Consider the following 19,518-nt stretch of genomic DNA (forward strand, 5'->3'; position numbering starts at 1 on the left):
TCAATTATTCTTAAAACAGCTGAGAGACGAAGTAGGGATGAGTGAACTCTTCCAGTAATTCTCAAATCTTAGTTCGAGCAAGAATTTTCTCTGAAATCCTCTACTGCTATCGAGGTGTGAAGCTATTGCATCCCTCAGCCCTCCCTCTACACAGGATTCAGCTACACGCAAACAGAGAGGAAGCAACCTGAATCCCAGAGGAGGGAGAGGATTTCTCCCCTTCTAACTGCTTGTGTCTTTGAAATGCCCAAGACTATCAAGAAGGCATGTATTGGGTTGGCCAAAAAGTTCGTTTGGGTTTTTCAGTAAGATGTTAACACAAAGCCTGAACGAACTTTTTGGCCAACCCAATATTTTGGTTTGGTTAAAGTGGAGTAGCTTTTTAGTAGGAACAGTTCTCTCTCTGAATAAACACCTAAAGACAGACTAGAAGGAGGAAAACTAGAGTCAGGAGACTTTCGGGGTATACAAGTTTTGGGAGCCTAGAGCAGGACCTGTGCTTATACCCTATGAGAGGGGCAAAAAGGTAAGCAGGAAGAAGCCAGAGAGAGATGGGGTCACGTGCCTCTTTTAGAGGTAAACAAGGCAGAGAGCCTACACGTGTTCTCTGACCCAAGTCCCGATGAGCAGATGAAAAGGCAGAGGGAAGAGAAGAATGCGACACACTTCCGGCTTAATGTGAAAATTAAACACGTGGCAAATACTCATGAGGAGAAAAAAAATAGAGAAGAACACACTTTATATTCTATGACTCAGTAAGTCCACGCTGAGGTATAAACTCAACAGAAACTCATATATATGTTCACTAAAAGGCACGTACTAGAATGTTTATAGGAGGACTACTTGTAATAACCTTAAACTGAAAATGCACACACCCGTTAACAACAGAATGGATAAACCCGAACATAGTTATACATTGAAATACCATAAACTACTGAGAAGGAATAATCAAGACCTCATCACAACAATACCATTGAGTGAAGTAAGCAAATGCAGAAGAGTATATATTTTATGATCTCATTCATGAAAGTTCAAAGACGGCATTAACTCCTACCTAGTTTGATAAGGTGAGAAAAAGAAATTAAAGACACAAATAACAAAAAGGAAGAGGTAAAATTGTTTACATTCACAGATGACATAATTTTCTAACCAGAAAGTCCTAAGGAATTTACAAAACAACAATACAGCTAATAATTTAGCAAAGTCACAGGATACAAGTCAATATACAAAAATCAATTATGTTTTTATGTATTAGCATCACACAACTGGAAAATTAAGTTTAAAGAATCTGTAATAATATAAAATACTTAGGGAATAAATGTAATAAAAGACTTAAACTGCTACATAGGAACCACAAAACACCGCTTAGAACAATTAAAGGAGATTTTATACATACACATAAAAACACACACTCACCACATTCATGGATTGAAAGGTTTACTTTTACACTGTCAAAATTTTTACCAAAATAATCTATAAATTATTTCTCACTGGGATGTATAACTCCATGAAACTAAATAAAGAGAACCCAGAAGCTACTCTGGTACTAAGGATGATAATTAAGTTAATATAGCAATACCTGAACTCATTGTTTTCTCTGTATACTGAATACGGAGACATTTAACTTCTAGTCTAAACTCTAATCCACACTGTCTTATATTTTCCTTGACTGTTTATTTAGTATATCTTTTCCTCTAAATAAGTTCCTCCTTGACCACAAGGGTGGCAGCCAAAATTGCTGACTGATGCATTTCTGCACGTGGTCAGTTGTGGTGTAGTCGGTGCAGTGCGGTGTAGCTGTGGTATAGCACTGTACCAGCTGCTGCCCTGAACGCTGAGATCACATTTAGTCCATCTCTATAACACCTACTAAGGGCCATTTAGCAGAAACAAAATAAATGTTTGCGATTTGCTGAGTGACGAATCAGACACAGAATCTATTACCAATTTGCCCAGCATGATAGAATTTCTAATAACCACCAATTCGCATTTACGAGTACACAACACACACACACGCATACACAATGATTCCCACAGGGCACCTTCTGGTTCTAGTTGGCCACAAAAGCTTTTTACACGCATTTTAAAATTATGATAAGCACAGCTTCCATGGACTACCAGGTAAATATCTGAGTAAGCGTCAACAAAGTAAATTCCTATATAAGGACACTGAATGAGGGGATAATAGTACAGCAGTTCTCATATATTTGGGCCACAGGACCCCTCTGCATTCTGAAAAGTTACTGAGGACCCAAAAGAGCTTGTTTACATGGGTTATAGCTACTGATGCTGACCAAAAGACTTTCTGTTCAAGTAGCTTACGTTCATAGATATTTACCATATATAAATGAAAACAGGTAGTTTTAAAAAAGTTACCTATAAATTCATTAAAAATTAATAAATCCATGGTAACATAAGTAAAACATTTTTATGAAAAATATTATATTCCAAAACAAGAATAAATTTCATAAGAAGAGTGACACTGCTTTAAAATTTTGCAAATATATCTTTAACATCTGGCTCTACAGAAGATAGCTGGAGTCTCATATCTGCTTCCGCATTCAACTTGTTGTGAGAGCACGTCATATAGCTTCTAGAAAACTCCACTACACACCAACGAAAGAATGTAAGGAAAAAAACGCAAATACTAGCTTATGAAAATAGTTTTGACGTTGTGGATCTCTTAAGAGGGTCTTGGAAGCACCCAGCATCCCAGGCCCACACTTTGAGAATTTCGCCCCGAAGACAGATACAGAACTATAAATGGAAGGCGTTCTGGAAAATTTCCTGGAATCATCATTTCTGATTGCTGAATCTTCAGAGAAAGATTTAATATATATACCGATAGCCTACTAATTTTTTAGAAGAGCAGTTTAGCACAAAAAAGACATTTCTAGAAACAGAACAAGAGTCTATCTTATCACTATCATCCTACCGAATAATAAAAAAAATTCTAATACAGTGTAAAGGTTAGGAACATCACTATTTTATCCTTAAAATCGATTTCCTTTATCACACTATTAGGAAATATCACATGGTATAGGTGCTTGTCAAATCGTATTCAGTCCAATTGGAAAGAAAACTCCAATGGTTTTAGCCATCACATAGTTTTTAAGAAGGAAAATATTAATAAATCATAAAATTTTGTAGTCTGCCCACACATTTTATTTTTTGGCCTTCAATAAAGTATGACTGAACCAACATAGAAAACCAACATCTCGGAAGTGGCAGCACATTAGCCACCTGATCTGGTGCAACAGAGAGTAAAATATGTAAAACTAGAAACGTCAACTTTACTTTTGACCTACCGCTACGTGAGCAGAGATGTGCCCGACTTCCAACAGCCACGTGGAAATGTGTGACACAAACGTGGAGAATCTCAGAGTAGTCTGGGTCACAGGAAAGATAATCCCCAACCCTAACCCTGCTCTCTGGTCATCCTAATTTACAAACTGGAAAATCGCTTTAGTCTACTTTACGGGATCTACTCTCATTCAAAGCAGCCTGGTGGTGAAGGACAATTTGCATGACCAACAAATACAAATGCCTCTTTGGGTCCATCCATGGTCTGTAATTGTTCTAAATCATTTATTCAGGAAATGCAACATATATAATGTCATGGAGCAAAGACTTCTAAGGGTTCCGAGTAACAGCCCAGGGTTTTCTACAGGGTGGGTGGGCAAGACCAGTGCCAGTTAAGTTCCACTACAGGAGGGGCACCACAATTTTCGGTACTAGGAGCTATTTTATGTAGTAGGCCTCTGAATCATATTTCCTTTGAAAAGAGGGTTTCACACCAAAAAGGTTCTTTCTTGAGGTTCAATACTTTGTATCTCCCAAATCTTTCAAGTTTTTGGTATTCCATGTGTGTGCAGTTTATGTCAGCAGGAGTTTTTCTTAGTAGGAATAGTATTTTTTTGTGTATGAAAGAAGAATTGTCATTCTTTATTAAAATTAAGGAAGTAATGGAGTTGAATGGGTGAAATTATCTACGATCAAATTCTTAGGATTTCTAGATGTTAATATTTCTGGGCTCAAATTATGAACTTAAAGTATTAAAAATAAATGGGTCTTTTTTTTTTTTTTTACAGTAATCTCATCTGCTCTTGGGTTTAGTAGTCCCTTGGCAAACCGTATCTTCAAACCCCCATGGTCCCGATATACGTGTGAAACCAACTGGGACCATCATCTTTTTCATGCAAATTCGGGGCTGTTAAAAACAGCTTTGTGTAAAAAATAAGGAATCCTTGCCTTGCATGCTACCCAAGGCAAATTAAACACACTCCTAAATACTTGTGTTCCTATTTGAAGGTCTTCGCTCATCTGCTAAAAACTGACAACTGTGCTTTTGCAATACGTCTCTGTTTTGTTTTGTGTTTGTAGCAAAGCCAGTAGCTCATTATGAAGGGGGTATGACTTTATGATTGCAAAACAAATGCCCAGAGATATTTTATCAAGAGCTGTGGACCCTTACTTACAGAACAGGGATAAAAGAAGGATGTAAAGAATAAACACACAATAAAACAAAAGTGATGACAACACTTACTTCTCTTTCAGTTAAATGCAAAGAGAATCTTTCCCTCCAAGAAGGATGAAACAGAGCTACATTTTTATTCAATTTTATGCACAAAGTTATTTACGTGAACCACGGATCTTCAGAAAACTACAGATACATCTACAAGTTAAGCCCGTGGAAAGACTGCCTACAATGATGCCAACAGGACGCTGGCATTTGTAAAAGCCAGAAAAGACCTGCAAAGGTTTGGATGTTTAGAAAAATGTTCCCCGAGGGGTAAGCAGCTTTCGAAGGGGGACTGTATTCAGTTTGTGATGTGTGGAGACGTCCGACTTCAGGGCACCGAGCAGCCATCTGTTGTAGGAGTGGGGAAGGCAGGCCTGTCTGGAGACAAATCAGTGTTCCGTTGCCATTTTCAAGGAAGCCCTGCACCCATCCTGAATGGGTAAGGATGACGCCACTGTGCAGCCCTGCTCTCCACCAGGCAGATGGTACCCCCGTGAGGCTGGCCTGGAGGAAGGGCCGCACTGGCACTCAGTGTGAGTGTGGAGAATTACTTCTACTCATTGTGAGTCTCATCACCCCAAACTGCTCTATACACACAATGCATTTGAAGGGTGCCGATCGAAATGCACCTCCAGGAAGCTGTCAGTACAGTAAATACTCTGCCAGCTAATCTGTACAATTTCTACTTGACTCTTCTAGAAAAATAAAGCAGAACAACTAAGCAGGCTCACACATGTGTTTAAAAAGAAAAAAAAACACATTATGGGGCATCTTACAAACCCAAAGTCAATTTCCTTTACTGTGGGAAAGAGATTGGGCTACTAAAGAATCTTCTAATATCCCCCCAAACTGGACCTTCATGTTAGTTTTGGTCGTGAGGTTAAGCTCCTATATTCTAAAGTATTTAAAACTCAGTTATTTTTATGTATTATATAATATATACATCTATCTCTATTTTACTTTATTTGGAATATTCTGCTGATTATCTAGAGTAATCCAACGATGGTGGAGATTCTAATTCATTCAGCAAACACTTAAAGTTGAGTTTAATGAGTTTAGGCACTGGGAAATAAAGATAAATAAGATGGTTCTAAATTCAGAGAGCTCAGGGTCTAACAGACAGAAAGCACACCTAGGCACACCTGTGTCATAAGATGCACTAAGCATAACGTGAGTGCTGGGTATTCAAAGTTGTATTCAAAGCTAGCTTTTAAAATAAATGTTAAGTAATGATTTTATCAAGAAATAGAAAGTAAACTGCCTTGAAATGGGAAGGTGCGTTCTCCTATTTCTAAGAGAGTTATTTTTCAAATTTCATGCTTTTTAGCAACAAGTCATATAGAAAAACAGGTCTGTTTCCACAAGTCTTAATTATAGAGAATCTCTATTATAGGTCTTGATTCCACTATTCCCTAAATTCCCTAAGTTTGGCACGTGATGGTACTGGACTTCAGTTCAGTTCCAAGTCCTGCCCCTTTGGGTCATGGTCTTATCCAGGTCACTTTTCAGAGACACTCGACCGACTTCTTCAGCCTTTTCCATTCCGATACATCATATCGCAATTTTAAAAGATAAGAGTAATGGTTACTATTTATTGAACAGTTAGTATGTCAAGCACGGTTCTAGATACATGAAATATTTAAACCTCCAACAATCCCATGAGGTAGGTATTATTGTCATTTCCAGGACACACAGCAATGCTTCTCAAACTTTTTCAGAATCTTCTTACACTCTGAAAAAAAAATCTTTGAGGACTCCCAAGAGCTTTTGTTTATGTGGGCTATATCTATCAATGTTTACGGTATTCAAAATGAAAACCAAGACTCTAAATATATATTAATTTACATATATTTATATATAGTAAAATACAAATACTATATATATTATTTGAAATAACAATAAAAATTCCATTACAGGTAAACAACATATAATTGTGAAATACAACTATAGATTCCAAAACAAAGATTAGTAACAAGAATGGCAGTGTTTTATAGTTTTGCTAATGTCTTTAAGGTCTGGCTAACAAAATCGACATCTGGATTCCCATATCCACTTCTGTACTCAGGATATTGCAATGTTAACATGTTGAAAAGCCTCCGGCAAACCACTGTATGCCCACGAGAGTGAAAAAGACAAATAACATCTTAGTACTCTTAGAAAAACAGCTTTGACCTCTGAATTCTTGAAAAAGTCATAGGGCCCCTGGAGCCCCCAGTCCACAGTCTGAGCGTTGCTGATGTACGGTGACACCTATCTTCCATGGGGAAACTGAGGCTCAAGTAGGCTGGGAAACATGCCCACTGTGCCTTAGCTGTTAAATTTAAATACAACCATGCATGTTTTTCCAAATCTGCAAAATAGTGATGAATACTTATTTAGTTAAAATTTCATTTGCTAGAACCTGTGCCTCTGTATTTATCATCACCTATTAACCACCGCCTCTACTGCTAGAGAAGGAATCAATTGAAACAGGCTGGGACCTGGGACCTGGGACCCTTTGCTACAACGCTGGCACCTGGACAAACATCTTGTCCAGCAAAAAAAATACAAAGAAACTATAAGGGACTAAAAATGTGTGCATGTGCAGATAGGGCAAATTATGGACAACAAGATACAAAGAGACCAAAAAACCCAACTGCCACTTCTGAAGAGCAGGGAGCAAAAGCAGGGGACTGGGCATGCACCTTGCACACAACACCACCAAAGGGGTGGGCAGACCACCTAAGGCCCCCCTCCAGCCCGACCCCTGGGCACACCCCTACCTTCACCCCATATTAGGATCCAGCTCGGCCCGCCTCAGGGAACGAGTGAGCAAGGGAACCTGTTGCTTCTTCTCGCTCCCCCCCTGCTGCAGCAGGGGCCCCAATAAAGCCTTGCCTGCATTTCTTGTCTGGCCTCCGATCAATTTCTATTAACTAAGGAGGCAAGAACCCTGGTCGGTAACACAATAATGCAAGAAGTAACGGGGGTGTCCAAGGATGAAACATCCTTGACCCTTTCCATAGCAATCAATGGGAAAACCACTGATCTAACTTTTCAAGGACACACTGAATTCCAAGTCCTATGAACCTACGTTTCCAGCCGAGTAGAAGAAAAATACGAATGAAACTCCTCATATAAACCTATGCTCAGGCGCTCGTTCTGTTTCAATTAACACCACCCCCTCCCCATATTTTTTCCCGACCAAGATCTCACCAAATGCCCAAGAGGAAATGAGATAAATGATTACCCTCATTTACACCTTGGGGCAGAGAGTCACACTCTAAAATCTTAGAGAAAAGTTTCAATAAATCATCAGCCTTCCCCATTTCTGAGTGGGCCCCAAGAATAAGAGCATGGTGGCGACCTGGTGTGTGTGTGAAGAGAGCAGGTCTGCTCCCCCCGGAAGCCTAGAACCATTCTCCGCCTACACAGGCATCCCGGGGAGGTGCCGGCCACAGAGGCAGGACAATGCCGAGTGCCAGGTGTGCCTGTGGAGTGGGCAGATGGGGAGATCGGGGGCAACAGTCCCTGAGTAATGGTTAAATTAATTAGCCTTTCCAAAGCAGATCATTTAATTACTCATCCACTCAGATATTCAGGGCAAGAACAGATTTAGAGAAAGTGTGGGAGCTACAACCCAGATGAAAGAAACTTGCATGCAACTTTTTCCAATGCATAATGTCAGTGTCGGCCCCCACGCTTATAAATACCCAAAATCACCCTCTTATTCCATACTTTAGAGGAATCAATTCACATCCACAATGCATAAAAGTCAGGAAGTTGAGAGTGGTTCTCAATTGGTGACATTCAACGATTTGGGTCAGCAAAAACTAAGGCAGCAGGACTCAGGGCGGCATGCACACACAGACTGTGGGAGAGACAGGAAGTGTAATAACAGCGCACTATGCTGACTCACCGATTCCCTTCCCACCAAGCAAACAAACAAACAAACGAATGAACAAAAAAAACCAGAAACTTTTTTAGAGAACGCAGTATATTGGAATACAGAGATCATTAGTAAAAACAAACACACACGCAAATGTCAGTTGCCTGCCTTTCTGAAGGTCCTCTGTCCATATGCTGCTGCTCCTCATGGAGCTTTCTGAAGATTTCTAAAATCGTTCTCCGATTTCCTAAATTTCTGGAGAATTTTCTAAAAGTTCTCTAAATATGATGCCATGTAAGTGTGCTAGAACTTGAAAAAGAATAGATACATGTATATGTATAACTGCATCAGTTTGCTGTACAACTGAGACTAACCCAACACTGTTAATCAACTATACTCCAATATAAAATAAAAATTTAAAAACAATTGTTCTATAATGAATGTTCTTCCACTCTCAAAAATGGTGTCTCAAAGGACACCCACATTTTCATTTAGTGGTTCACTGATTCATCCATACGGCCACTTGTGTCACGCCCTGTATCCTAACTGCTTTCCTGTTTCGCAGCCCTACTGGGCTATAAGGCTCAGACGGCTAGGACTTCATGCTCTTTGTGTGTCCGAGGCACAAACCACATCCTCATTGAATGAAAGATCATGATTCAGGGCAAAGACAGCCTGAAGGACTTGAGGCAAGATCACAGGCTGCCTTTATCTGTATCGAGTATCAGAGGTTAGTCCCATGCCCCACCGGAGCTTAACAAAATGTGCCAATAAAGCCTACTCCTACCAACGCACTTGTAGCGTTCTGCATATTTCAGATGTACCACGTACTCTTGTTAGCAGATAAATAAACCAATGAAGAAATAAACTTGTCTTTCTGGGGATTCTCCCCTCTATTTCTCCTTAGCGCTATTAGCTTTCACTAGAATAATACGTGCTTCAATCACAACATTTTTTATAAACACAGGGTCTAGTAACTTTATTGAACACGATACTGAGTTAAAAGAACCCCGTTTTCTTCTCTTTTTTTTTTTGTCTGGGGTAGAAGGAAATCCCAAAAGTCTCCTACCTAATGTGTTTCTAAAATACACACTGCAACAAAAAATTCCCCCAACTTCGGTATAGGAAATTTGAGTCTTAATTCTTGCGGTAACTTCTTCCTCGAGCGTAAAGCCAGTTCAAAAAAAAATTTCCTTGAGATATACATTTCTAAGAATCATTGAAGAACTACCTAATTTTTTAAACTTAATTTTCACTTCTGAAAAGCCTAGATTCTTGAATGAGGAATCCTTATGTTTCCATGTTTTTCTAAGAAACATGAATTTCCTATGTTCTCATGTTCTATACCCGTGATTCTCCTTTTAACATTAAAATTCCACTAAAAAGACACATCTAGGTTTGTTTTACGTCTGGCAAATAAGAAAAAACTGAAAAACAAAAGAATTTCATTAATAGTGTTTGATTTTCTTCCATCAATTTTGGTAACATTCAAAAGTAATGGGCGATATGTCATCTAATACGGAAAGAGAATTCTTAGGGAAATGAAAACACAAGCCACCATCTCCTAAGGAGCAATGCATACCTGTGGGTGTGTGAGACAACAGCCTTCATGTTACAATTAATTTGGTTTCCATGGCTTTCAATTATCAATGGCCCTGAAATCTCATTCTGTCTCTATTTTCATGAAGGTCCCAAGATAGTATCTGCGAGGAGATTCAAGCCATCTCTCTAGGCTGAGAAAAACAAGGCTCATGAGATCCTAAAGGAAGAAGTTGAAGGAGCTAATGAAGACCCTGGTAAGGCTGCAACACAGAATAGTTTATCCCCTAAATTCTCCTTCTTCATTTGTGGAATGAGCCACACATACAAGGTAAATTCTGCTCAACAAAATGGCGGCTTTTAGGGTGGATTAGCAATGCCATAAATTCATCCCACAAGTACCACACTGCCTACTACGTCGGAGGCACTTTGCTAGGCTCTGGGGAAGACACAAGGACAAGTTAAGGCTTAATCCCTGTAGTCAAGAAGCATCATGTCTTAGAAAACAGACCATGTGTCTATATCCAGTGTTATGAGTTGAACTGTGTCCCCCTAAAAATGTGAATGACTTTACATGCTGAAGTCCCAGAACACGACCTCATTGGAGTCAGTGTCTTTACGGTAATCAAGTTAAAATGCGGTCATTAGAATGAGCCCTAATATCCACTATGACTGAAGCCCTTAAAAAAGGGGGTAAATTTGAAGACAGGTACAAACAGAGAGAATTACATGGGAAGATGAAGGAAGAGATTGGGAAGCTTCTTCTATAAATCAAGCAATGCCAAAGATTGCCAGCAAACCAGAAGCTAGGCAAAGGGCATGGAGCAGATACTCCTCACAGCCCTTAGAAGGAAGCAACCCTGCCAACACCTTCATATTAGACCCCTAGCCTCCAGTGCTATGAGACAATACATTTCTGTTATTTAAGCCACCCAGTTTGTGGTACTTTGTTAGGGCAACCCTAGCAAAGGAATACATTCAGATGTACTTATATTTTAATATAAAATCTATCAATTACATGTGTTTGGACATAATCCCTCTCTCTACACACAAATATACACGTAGCTTGGTAAAATATAATGGGTGCCCCAAGCAAGTGTCATATAGTTTCAGTAGAAGGAGTATTTAAACACTTCTGACCAAGAGACTCAAGGAAGTCTTTATAGAGGAAATGGCAGTCACATTTCAGACAAGCTAGAGCCACAGTAAATCAGAAGGCAAAAAGTCAGAAGGAATTTATGACTGTAGAACTATAAAATATTTACTGCAAACTTGTTCTTGTTGTTTTTCATCTAAGAAACTCACTCCTTTTACATGCCACTTCTCAAGAAAGGTCAAGAAGTCTATACGAATGACTCAAGTGGCACACTTCATATCTAAACCTCTACAAGTACACATTAACTTAGCCGCAAAGATATTTTTAGTACTTTCATCTTCATCTCCTTTTTACTAAGGCTACTGTGATGTCTAGTATAAGATAAAGGGCTGTCTTCCTGCTCTGTTATAAGACTATTGACTTAGTTGGTCTTCCAGACTGGGGGTGGTTTGCAAATAGACTTACTCTGGCTGCCACCTTCTGCTTTGTAAATACACTTAACTCACTCTCTGACTGCTGCCCTTGTTACAGGGATGAGCACTGGTCACCGTGGAGTAGGTAACAAGGAGTTAGAGGGGTCACCTGTGGTCCTGGAACTGGTCTGTCTAGAGACAGCATGATAGAATCCACGACCAGGCTCCCCATAACTCAGGTCTCTCCCAATAAGCCATTATCAAGCCCTAGAAACACTTTTTAAAAGCCAACAATGGGAAACTTTAGAGGGAAACAGAAGACACTGATGAGAAAACAGAACCTAATGTCTAAGAGATGAGAAAAGAATGGAAACCAGTCTGTGAAATAATTGAATGGATGTGACACCGGGTAAGACCCTAATGGGAAGGAAACCAATTCTCAGATATACGACCACACAGGATACTCTCAACAGAAGTAAAAGTGTTTTAGAAAACAGGAAAACAACTCAAATGCAAACAACAGTAGATGTTTTTGAAGAATAATAATAGCACAACAACCAGGCAACGAAATTAATTCTGTCAAAACAGGTTACTGTAAACGTTCAGTTTATAGGTAATTAAACCTAAGCATTTAAATTGCCTGTTTTATCATCACAGTGAGAGAGAGGAAAATTTTTTAAAATGAAGGCATCTTTTGTATCTTAAAACAAGAGAGGGGAAAGTCGTGTAGTGACTGAGTGGTTCAAAAGTTTAAAAAAGCCATTTTCTGAAGGATGGCAGGCACCCACCACCTTCAAAGGCAGAAGGTGGTTGAGGAAGTAAACAGTCATTTTTGAACAAATTTTGATTACATTTAAGAAAGAGGGTAATGAGAGTAATAATAGCAATAATTAACACTCGCACTGTGATTACATTCCAAGCGCATTACAGTTAGTTATTAACTCATTTCATCTTCAACCTAACCATAAGGTGGGCACTATTATTATCGCCATTTTACAGATAAGGAAAACAAGGCACAGAGAGATTATGTATCTGCCCACAGGTCTTGCGGGTAGTGATTGATGATGTCAGGATTTGGGGGCAGGCACTCTTGGTCCCAAAGCCCCATTCTCATCTTAACGCTGTGCTACCCATGTAATTCTAGCTGAAGTTACACTTTTTAATGGTGCGTTGTTGTTCAGTAATATGGACACTAAAAGATCTGTGTGAATTTCATAAGAAGCTCTCAAAATCCATTTTCATTCCCTTTGAGACTCAAGCAACTGAAGAAGCAGAACAGAGGTGTGGTTAATAGAACAGACTCTGGAATCAGACCGCATGAGTTCAGAATCCCAGCTCATCCGCTGACCAGCTTATTGACCTACGGGAAGTTACTTACCCTCTCTGTGATCGAATGTGCTATCATTTACAAATACAAATTGCCCCTTTCTGTGGGAGGATTTGACTTCCCCACCCCACTGACATCAGGCTCGGCATGAGACTTGCTTTGACCAATGAAATGTGAGTGAAAGGCACATGTGTAACTTTTGGGCAGAAACTTGAAGGGCCAGGACAAAATCTGCCACAATACCTTTCTCGTTATGATCGGCAATGTTTGAGAAAGAGGCTGACCTGGGTGCTGGAGTGAGGATGCCTTGGAGTCAAGCAGCAGACCCACCGCTGACTTCTGATGGAGTAAGAAATATATCACTGTACTTTTAACTCACTATAATTTGGGGGCTGCGTGTCACATGACATACTGCCTCTCTTCTCTCGTACTCTCTCTGTGCCTCAATGTCCTACCTGCTGCTAGGGTTCTTGCAGGAATTAACGAGTTGTGTTTATAAAGCACGTAGAAACAGTGGCTGGCACGTGATAAGCTCTATGCACGTGTTCATTCTTTTAATTATATTCATCTATCAATGGTGGGAGATAGGATTTTAGTGAGCCAGATACTCACATGAAGAGAACACGAGAGAAAAGATTACTGGAGGAAACGCTGCCAGTACTAATCAAATCCAGTGCTTTTCTGACTCTCAGATTCTTTCAGCTCAGTCCTTATTGTTATACTGGTTGCCCTTTGGGCTTTTTGCAAACTTCTCCTTCTCTTCATTGCTTCCAGTAATCTTATCCATTTATTGACAATTCAGGGCGGTCATATTAGTGACCCAAAGTTTCCAGACAGTTTTTCCTGCTGCAAAATCTAGTCAGTTACTTTGGCCATGAAGATTTCTCCTCCATGGCCCTCCACTATCTTTTTGGAAATATACTTGAGCACCAGTTTTCCTGTCCATGGAACACAATTTGAGTGAGATCATAGCAGCTGCTATTTCTTTGTTTCTCAGGGTGAACGATTAGATAACTTTGACAAGTTTCTTTGTTCCATGAGTTTTGACTGGCTTTAGTTTGCTAATGTACAACATTGTGTGGAAAAGCTCTTGTTTCACAATTAATGCTCCACACAACTTGCTTTCAGGGGATGCTGCTGAGGCATCCAGAGGTTGTGATAAGCAGATACCGGGACCTCTTATGCCCGAGAGGAAGTTACCATGAGGCTGCCCCTAAGCATCTTAGAAATCACAGGCCACTAAAGTGGTGGCCCAAAGACATCTTTGACAGCACCGCCCTCGTTTCTGAGAGGAGGAAATGGAGACTCAAAGAGGCTGACTACCTTGTCGAGAAAAATTACAGTCTGCGGAGCAAAACCCGATAGACCAGAGTCATTATCCATGGGAATCATGGATACTGTGCTCTTTCTAGGGCTAATCGTGCTTCAAAGGAAAACACTTGGTGACAGGAATACATCTGGACAGACTAAAAAACGTGTTACTACCCAATTAACAAATTCATTCACTCCAGGTTACTGAGCATCTTACTGGGTTTTAATATGACCCATTCACAAAGGCCAAAAAGAGCTTACTAAGAAAGCTACAGTAACAGAGCCCCATTTAACTATGCTCCTACCTGAAGTAAGCTGGTAGGATAGAGTCAGTATCAGGGCTTAACTAAATTAAGATATAAAACAGAAATCAAGTCATTTATTACATCAAAGAGCTTTGCTTGGCAGTTACTTACCAGATAAGTAACTCACCAGCTATTTTCTCTGAAATAATAGTGATTAGAATGACTATCATATCCAACAAAAAACTGCAACAGGCAATAAACAGGGTCAATCTTCAGAAAATAAAATACACCAAAGGTAGCTATAGCTGCTTTTGACTGTCTTGGTAGCACATAAAAGCGAAAGTTATTTCTAGCATTCATCATTTTAATGATTTCTAAATTTGCTTCTCCAAAAGAAATGTACTGGAGATTAATATAGTTTACATGAAAACAAACAGAATGTGTAAATTACTAAGGGGTTTACTTCCTTGCTTTGATTCTAGCCACTTTGCCAAGCCCTAAAAAGACATTCACTCAAGTTTTGAGTGGCTTCTGTGAAATCATCTCCTCTACAACTAAATAGGTAAAGAAAGCATGTACTTTTTTAGTGGATAATGGTAAACCCGAGATTTGTAGCTAAAAACATTCTTGATCACAAACACTTTGTTGTTTTCTTTGCTCCTTGGCTACATTCTCAGGTCTAAAAGACATAAGTGAAAACAAAACAAAGAGAAAAGGATTCTTCTGTAGGCACCCACATCCAAGAAAGGCTCAGTAGTCGAGAAAGTCACAGTAAAAACAGACCGTCATAGACAGGAATTCCATTAAAGAAGGACAAAATATCTGCTTTGGGGAAAGCCTCAATCCATTAAAAAAAAAAAAAAAATTACTGAGAGACAAAGTCCGGAGCTGTAATACATTCTTAAGATCAAAGGCAGAAATAACTAGCAATGTCCGAGTTAGTCCCAAAGAAAAGCAAACCTAGCAACAGACAGACTTTCTTGCAAATGGAGAATGTCTTTAATATAATACAGTAAGTCTGTTGTATGTGACACCTTGATAAATTAAAGAAATAGAAACATTGTCACAAAAGAAAAGGAAGAAAGGAAGGAAATTCACAAAACAGTGCCCACAAAAGATGGATAAGAACATTTTAAGAGAATACTGCATTGATTAAAGGGAAGCAAGGAAAACAAGATAGCTGCTCTATCTGGCTCACCCCCTACTGCACATGCCCTATTGTATTGTTTCCTTTGGCACTAACTACAAGAGAGTTTCATCCTATGTCTAATAATACTATTATTTATAAAATAGAAGAAAAACATCCTGATAAGAATATACCTCAATAGGAAAAAGTCTCCTTCTATATAATCTGAGTGTCCAGATGAAAAAGAAATGCTTTTTCAAAGTAATAACAATTACAAAGCAACCAGTGAACAAGATAAGCACTCGCAGAAGGAACCACACTGAATCTATTCAACAAACCAGCTTTTCTGTTATGTGAACCCAAGAATGGATAACTGCTACTCGCTGGGAAAACCTGCAGTGCTGTCAAAATCAGCCAATGCCAGTATACAGTCGCGTGGGAGGAAAATCTTTAAGAAAAGAAGAAAGTTTAGAGAGAAACAGAGGAAAGGGTGACAATACAACTTGTAAGTCTTTATTCAACATTATATCCATTGACCTATTACGTTTAAGTCAATATGGAAGACACAGGGTTTTGAAAAGTACACACAGACACAATGGCCCCTGCCCTCCAAAAGCTAGAACTTGTAAAATACTACTTCGGTCCCGGAGTTTACCAATGCTAATTTCTTGCAATTATAAATAGAATGTTCAACTCTGTAAGTGAAATTATTTTCATATTCTGGCCAGCATCCCATATCAATATAATTCTGCTGCAAAGTACATTTATATTATATTGAAATTAAAAAGTCCAAATGGAGTGCATATTTTCAGAAGTCCAAGTTTATAAACAATCTGTTGAATATGGAGGTTTCCTATTCCATAACTTTACAGACATGATACGTACACCTAACTACATTTAATACCAACCATTTTACATATGAACTACAATCTGATCGGGTATTTCAAAGACTATGTGGATAGCCCGCTAGAGTTGGGGAAGAGTAAAAAGCAATCCATAATTCAATTAGGTAGCACTTATTCAGCCATTAAAATGTGGCAGCCACTGTCTTATATGCTCCTACGTATGTCATCTTATTGAATCCTTGCAAATCTATCCTTTTTACAGATGAGTAATAAGACCTTCCAAATGAACAGCCATTTGAACTTTAAACCATTGCACTAAACTCCTTCAAACCACATACCTCCAGAGGAGATTCCTGTGGAACCGAATTCGTTGTTGCTTATGAATGGATTTACTCTGCTTTTGAAACATGATCAAACCAAGCATGATTCCAGCAATAATTCCCCAGCAGGGTCTGTAGCCAGAAGGGCCAGACAGCAAGGCTAGGACCTTTGAGCAACCCCTGCCCCTACTCTTAGGGGCACTCCTAAGAGTTCAAAATAGGAAATTCAGGCACGCAGTTCAGAGAAGCACATTCTGACAGGGTAGGTATGGGTAAAGGTCCAGATTTGGAAAAGTCTAGAATGTTCCTGAAAGGCAGGGTTCTACGAAGGGGATTTCAAGGCTGGTGGTCAGCTGAGAGCTTAAGGTTCAAGGACAGAATTCCAGTTTCTACAAGGGATGATGGCAATGTGATAATACCCTTAGATCAGCTGAAGTACAGGGAAGAATTTCAAGGCACCTACTCTGTATGGGTCAAATCAGCAACAAGGATAATCTGAACACACAACCAGATGCTTTTAAGTTTACTTTTCCATAAAACTTATAGTCATTAAATAAAACGTATCAGTTTACTCTTCTGTTCGAACTATGGGACTCTTAGTTCTCTGGACCCTGATAGGTCTGTTTTGAAAAATGGCAAGTCTAAATCTCTATGGCACTGATACTCCATGAGGGGTAAGCCAGCTTTAGGAACATTAATTCCAGGGCTGACCACTGTGAATTCTTGACACACTGCTCACATCTGGAAAAGTCTGTCAGGAACAAAATCTAGACGAGCTTGTGATTTTGCTGATTTCTCTTCCACTTTTGACCCTCAGCCTTTGGTCATGGGCTAAACTCTATCGATTCATTCTAATTTTCAGAGGGAGAAAACAGAAAGTCTGACATCGAATTTAACTTTTAAGATATCTATCTAAAGTTTTAAAGAAGGGCTCTGCTTTCTAGAAGAATGGCCAATGTTAAAGCAAGAACTAAGGAATAAACATTACGCAGACAGAAAGAGCGCTGTATTCTTCAGTCTATACGAAAATAGACATAAGTCGTTAGGCCAGTTGACAACGAGGGGCCGAGTCTAGAATCACAGACCATGTCTTCCTCAGTATCGCACTCCACACCCAGTAGGTCTTAGTAGATGCTTACTGAACTGAAGTTACTTAACACCTGAATCTCAGATTCTTCCTCTTTAAACTTGGGTGATAATGTAGTCGTGCCTCACTATTTCACACATTACACATCTGCAAACTTGCCTACTCAGTAAAATGTACTCGCAATCCCAAACTCAATACTTGAGGTGTTTTCACGATCACTTGCAGACACGAACAGAGCAGCAAAAAATGTGAGTCACCAATGCCCACGTTGCCAGCTGAGGTCGAACAGGGCGACGCTCTGCAGCTGTCGTGCTGTAAACAAGCATCCTTTCCACGATCTATTCAGTGCCATGCTTTTTGCTCTTCTGTGTTTTGCTGCTTAAGACGGCCCCCAAATATACTGCTCAAATGCTATTCCTTGTTCCTAAGTACAAAAAGGCTATGATGTATGATGTACCTTACAGATGAAATATATGTGTTAGCTAAGCTTCATTCAGGTATGAGTTATAGCGCTACTGGCCATGAGTTCAATGTTAATGAATTGACTTTATATATTAAATAAGGGATCTTTAAACAGAGACACATATGAAGATTACATATTGATTGGATGATGAAGATGTTATCACCAGAGGCTCACAGGAACCTCTGTATTCCCCTTAGGAGTGATGGTGCACTATTCACTAAGTCAATGTTTGCAGCAACTTTCTAGAACATCACTGTCATGAATTATGAGAAGTGACTGTATTTACTCCACCAGTGGTTTTTAGCTCTGAGAAAATGTAGGTTTGGAAAATGCTGGTGAAGCGACCAGCACAAGTGGGCACTTAAGGAATCTGACGTACCTAAAGGCAAAACCAGTGTCCTGTCAGGCACGCACAAGCAACACAATTTAAAACATCTACCTCAGATTCACCGTATTTCATAGAAGAGCATATGAAAACGCGAAATTGCATGTGAATGTATTGCTGAAGTCAATATACTAGTAGAAATGGGAAATACTAAGATTATTTATAATCAATCAAAAGGCATCTGAGTTCCAGGTCAGGTGAATATTGTCAGAAATAGGCTATCAACTTGCTAGTTAGAAAATCACAGCCTTTTATGCATAAACCTTTCAAACAAATCCAATTAAAATGGCAATTCAGACTTGAGCATGTCCGTGACAAGTCTATTACCTCCACAGGTTGCAGTTACCAAGTTGTCCTGATAGTAACAAACCAGGATTGCAACATAAAGCACACATAAAAGCAGAAACTCACCAACAAGGAATGCTCCTATTTGATGAATCTAAATCATTTACTTTAGGAAACAACACAGCCTTGCTTAAAAAACTCTGCCTTTGGGGCTTCCCTGGTGGCGCAGTGGTTGAGAGTCCGCCTGCCGATGCAGGAGACACGGGTTCGTGCCCCGGTCCGGGAAGATCCCACATGCCGCGGAGCGGCTGTGCCCGTGAGCCATGGCCGCTGAGCCTGCACGTCCGGAGCCTGTTGCTCCGCAACGGGAGAGGCCACGACAGTGAGAGGACCGCGTACTGCAAAAAACAAAAACAAAACAACTCTGCCTTGATTAATTACGACAAACAACGTACTCCTAAGCAGAGATCGTGTGTAAAAATGTAACAAACTAACTCTTTCTTGGTACAGATATGACCACTTTAATTCAGATTTCACTAACTCAGAATCAAGGGCCTAGGCAGGTTCTTTGTTCTATAATAATATTCGAGAGATAAAAGAATAATGAATGATATTAAAGGAGACTGAAGTTCTAGAACACTGTACTAAGAATTTTTTAAGCTTTTCAAGATTTTGAATGCATCTAT

At 39.5% G+C, this 19,518-nt stretch overlaps 1 protein-coding gene across 1 annotated transcript in view; it reads right to left on the reverse strand.

The window, feature by feature from the left end:
- NCKAP5 (NCK associated protein 5) overlaps window positions 1-19,518 on the reverse strand; it is an 899,001-nt gene that overhangs the window by 519,326 nt on the left and 360,157 nt on the right. The window lies entirely within an intron of this gene.

The sequence above is a fragment of the Neophocaena asiaeorientalis genome, unplaced genomic scaffold (assembly GCF_003031525.2).
Source record: "Neophocaena asiaeorientalis asiaeorientalis breed wild unplaced genomic scaffold, Neophocaena_asiaeorientalis_V1.1 scaffold215, whole genome shotgun sequence".
Taxonomy (NCBI): Eukaryota; Metazoa; Chordata; class Mammalia; order Artiodactyla; family Phocoenidae; genus Neophocaena; species Neophocaena asiaeorientalis.